Here is a 4586-nt window from a genome sequence, read left to right on the forward strand (position 1 = left end):
CCCAATGGACTGAGCCACTCAGGTGTCCCCAACATTTACTTTCTGAAATAGTTTTGAAAAACAAGATGTTTAACAAGTTGTTAATTTGAATGATTTTATTAACTGCTTTTATTTCAGAACGGCTTTATTTTTTTTGCTTTATTTTTTCTAACAGATATTACTAACTTTAATTTTTAATGATGACTAACCAAGTAGCTTTTGAAATTTGTTTATAAAATTTCTTTTACAAGCACCACAATTCTCAAAACCATTGTTTATTTATAAAAAGTTTTTTAGGTTTCAACTAAAGTCTTATAGACAGGCCAATAACAGGCTTAATTTTATAGACTTATTTTGTGTATTGAGTTATTGGTTTATATGCTAACATTTTTTTCCATTATCAGGAAGTTTCATAATTATAGGACTAATTTCTTAAGCCTATTTCAAATATTATATTCAAATTTGCTCTCTCAGGTCCATTTTTATGGCTTTTTAAATAAACTCCCATAGGATTAATCTGAAAGTAGGGAACTCAGCTATAATTAAAAAAAAATCAATGCCAATTTCTTTCATATTCTGTAACTCTAAATACAAATTTAATGCATTGGTGAAGAATGGAAAATTTAGCCACTTAATTTAATTTTTAGTTATTACAAAAGAAATACCTATGTAAGGAAAAAAATATTTGCTTACTTTCCTTATTTTCACACATTCAGATAGTGAATTCATTAACTAAACTTTGTCCTGTGCTCCTTATGAATGTTTCAGCTGTGTAAGCCCTCACTTTTTTCATATCAAGATAAGAAGTAGGATTTGTTATCAGAACTTGCTGTCAATGGGAAGTATGTAATGATATTCTAGCGACCTCAGCAAAACACTATTTCTTTTTTCAAAAATTTTTCTTTTTTTTTCCGGGGCGCCTTGGTGGCTCAGTTGGTTAAACATCTGACCAGCTCAGGTCATGATCTCACTTGGGGGTCCTGGGATGGAGCCCCACATCAGGCTCCCTGCTCAGTGGAGAGTCTGCTTGTCCCTGTCCCTCTGCCCCTCCCTCACACTGGTGTGCTCACTCTCTCAAATAAGTAAAAAATTTTAAAAAAATTTTTCACTTTTTTTTTTTCCCAGCATCCAAGGTCATTTTAATAACAAGGCAGGATCTGGGGTTAGGTTTAGTACTAGCCAGGTCTGCAGCCTCTGGTAGTGCTGGAACTTCTGGCCCTTGGATTGCAAATAGAGTTTACTGTGGCTGTGCAGGGTTCCTGGGGCCTTGCTGAAATGCCTGTATACCTCTCAGCCCTTGCCTGGACCAGAAAGCAAGAGGGTACCACAGCCCTTGGGGGACTCCAGGCTAACTGGTCGAAGGTGAGGCTCATACCCCAACTTTGAGGATGCAGCTCCAGGCATGATTGCTCATGTGCAGTGTGCACGCCTTCAGTTTGGGCACCTCCTGGGCATGCACATCATCGATTATAATACATACAACAACAGCTGTTTTGTTTTCCCGGCCAGGCAGCTTCATCTTCTGGATCATCCAGGATTAGCGCTGAGACAGCTGATTGCTGCAACTCATTAACAACTGCTTCAACACAAGTTGCCTAATGTGGAGTTGGTTTGTTGGGCAAGAAACCTGTACTACTTGACCAATGGTCTCAGGTAGATGTCCTGGCTCTTGGGCTCCTCGCACTGAAACTTTTGGTCCTTGTTGTGGTGGATGTTGACTCCCATGATGGCGCCTCCTTATCAGCCAGGTCTGGAAAGAGAGAATCAAAAATTTTTTCATGTTTTTCATGAAGATACTTTTGAAAAGTATTGGTAAATAATTTGAGGAATATCTCAATATGAGTTTGTCTGATGTTTTTTCGTGATTAGGCAGGGGCTATAAAAGAGGCATGCCACAAAGGTGAAGCATCTTTCTCTTATGTCCTTCCAGGTGCATGATATCAACATAACTTATTTTGGTTATGTTAAACATAATCACTTGTTTGACGTGGTGTCTTCCTGGCTTCTCCATTGTAAAGTTAGTATATATCTCCCTTTCCAAACCCTGTTCCTTAGAAGTGAGTTCCAATTTCCATCCACACTCAAGGCAGGTGGATTAAGACCCACATTCTGAAGAGGAGAATATCGGAGAACTTGTGAAAGTATATTAAAACTACCACATTATTTGTGGGAGATACTTTGATTCTACCCAGATATCATTTTTCTACTTAAAGCTTTGCCCACCCATTTTACCATTTATTAGTGGATCTTTGAAGCAGCTATTATGATGGTCTTCCAATAGTAATTTTCTATTTATGTTGTTCCTTCCAAAATTAATATTTATAATTTTCCTGTAAGGAAGAGTTGTCCCCTCTCCCTCATTTAATTATATCAGTATGGAGTCGTGAATATTTATTTTACACTTTTAGGTTATAATTTAATACCATCATCATTTATTTTGTTGCTCAAATTCTTACAACTTTGGCCATTGGGAACTCTTTCATATTGAATGTTGTGTCCTTTTGACCTAGCTTCATCACTCGCCTTTTTTTTTTTTTTTTTAGCATCTCCTTACTTTCTTGCACTACAAGATGCTCCAGGCACTTCTCTGATTTTTCCTTGCCCTAAGCTTAGAATCAGCATTTCTTTAAGGATCTCTCTTTGCTTTAATCAAAGAATGGTATTAGAATAACAATAGTTGGACTCTAGGAGTTTTCATTGTTACGGGGTGTCACTTCTTTTTGGCCTACTCAGTAAGGAAGTTAGAAATATAAGTATGTATACTAACCCACACATGTCTACAATTATTTCTTTATCCCCCTGGTTTTTATGTATTAAGATAAAGGTGAGTTCATACTGATATATCTGACTCTAATCTAGTTCTGCAGGATTCCTTCTAGCATCTTCTTCCTCCTTGTTCCTTCTAATTTCTTTATCTGACAGCAAAAAGCTGAACTCTCATATACTATACTGTATTTACTTGTTTGTTCAACACTGTAAAGTAGTATCAGAATTTACCAGGTAGAATACACTATTTATGCACATAGTTTGTCTTTAAACTTACATATCTAGTCAAAATCCCAACATTCTGGTTGATTTTTAAAAACTTTCAGAGAGTAGTGTTCTCCATTTTGATGTACAGTTGTATGGGACTTGACATGTGAATGATCATATATGCATCACCTCAGTACCACTCAGTTCCCTAAAAAGTCCCTTGTATGATATCTTTGTCACCAAGCACTCCAATCTTCCAGAACCTCTTATATTCCTATTTCATATTTCTTCTTCTTAAAGAAATTCCTTCTTATAGAATATGTCTGTTGACAATTCTCTCAAATTTTGCTTGAGAGTGTTTTTCTGAAAAACTGTCTCTTGTAATTCTTATCTTTGTCCTCTGTAAATAATAATTACGCTGGTAATGCCCACCCCTCAGCTTCCCTTCAAGATTTTCTTTTGGTCTTCAATTTGCAGAGGTTTAAATATAAACATGGCCTGGGGCAGTGTTTGTTTTGTACTTATTATGCCCCTTGTTGTTTTCTGAGCTTCTGTGGTTTGGTGCCTACCATTAATTTGCATTTTCTGAGCCATTTCTTTCATTGTCATTTATTTCTTATGCTTTATTCTCTCCCTTTTCTTCAGCTAGGAATCTAATTTGTTAAACTGTTGATATTTTCCCATAGCTCTTGGGTTCTCTGTTGATTTTTTTTTCACTTTTTTTTACCTTTGCATTTTATTTTGTAAAATTTCTATTAACCTGTTTCCAAGTTCACTGATAGTTTCCTCAACTGTGTAGAGTCCTCTGATAAGCTTTCAAAGGCACTCTTTATTTCTGTTTCTGTGTTTTCAAAAAAAAAAATCTGACATTTCCATTTATATAATTTTTATAATTTCCTTATATCTGCTGAAGTGATTTATATTTGCTCTTACATACTATCTACTTTTTCCATTGGAGACTTTGGCATATTAATATTATTTTCAGTCCCCTTTCTGTTAGTTTCACTATCTGTGTGTTACTTGATTTTGATTCTGAAATTTTTTTTGTCTTCAGAATCTGTTTTTTCTTGCCTTTTGATATGCCTCATTAGTTTTGGTTGAAAACCACATGTGTTATATAAGACAGTAAATACTGAAATATGTTTATGTTTAAAAATGAGTATGACTTTCCTTCTGTTAGGACTTTAGTGTGGGGATTTGTGTTGATATAGTCAGTAGTTGGACTGAGTTTGAGGTTTGTTATTTAGTTACCCTCAGTGTACCAGAGCCTTCAGATAGCTCATTTGATATCTTGTGTTTATGGAGTGAGTTAATTTGCTCAATATTTGCTCCTGCTTGTTTTTGAGACTCTTCACTAGGTTGTGGATTTTTCACACTGCTCCCCAGGGAGAATCTGTCCTTAGTAAACAATACAACATTCTCAGCTGCTATGTTTTTTCCTGTACTCATTAGTGTGGTGGTTAGGGATTAAGCCTGCATCTTTTGAAATTTATTTAAAATGTCTAGACCAATATTCCTACTGGCTTACATGGCATTCAGCAGCATGTCCACCAAATATGTTGAGTTGTATTTCCCCCTGCAGGCACCAAAGTCTCTCCAGATTACCTGTTATTTATTTGCTCTGCAACCTAATC

General features: G+C 35.8%; 1 pseudogene; it reads right to left on the reverse strand.

Annotated features, from left to right (window-relative positions):
• Positions 1-1113: 1113 nt before the first annotated feature.
• On the reverse strand, positions 1114-1704 carry LOC118529304 (large ribosomal subunit protein eL18 pseudogene; annotated as a pseudogene).
• Between the last annotated feature and the right edge of the window lie 2882 nt (positions 1705-4586).

The sequence above is a fragment of the Halichoerus grypus genome, chromosome 5, assembly GCF_964656455.1.
Source record: "Halichoerus grypus chromosome 5, mHalGry1.hap1.1, whole genome shotgun sequence".
NCBI lineage: Eukaryota > Metazoa > Chordata > Mammalia > Carnivora > Phocidae > Halichoerus > Halichoerus grypus.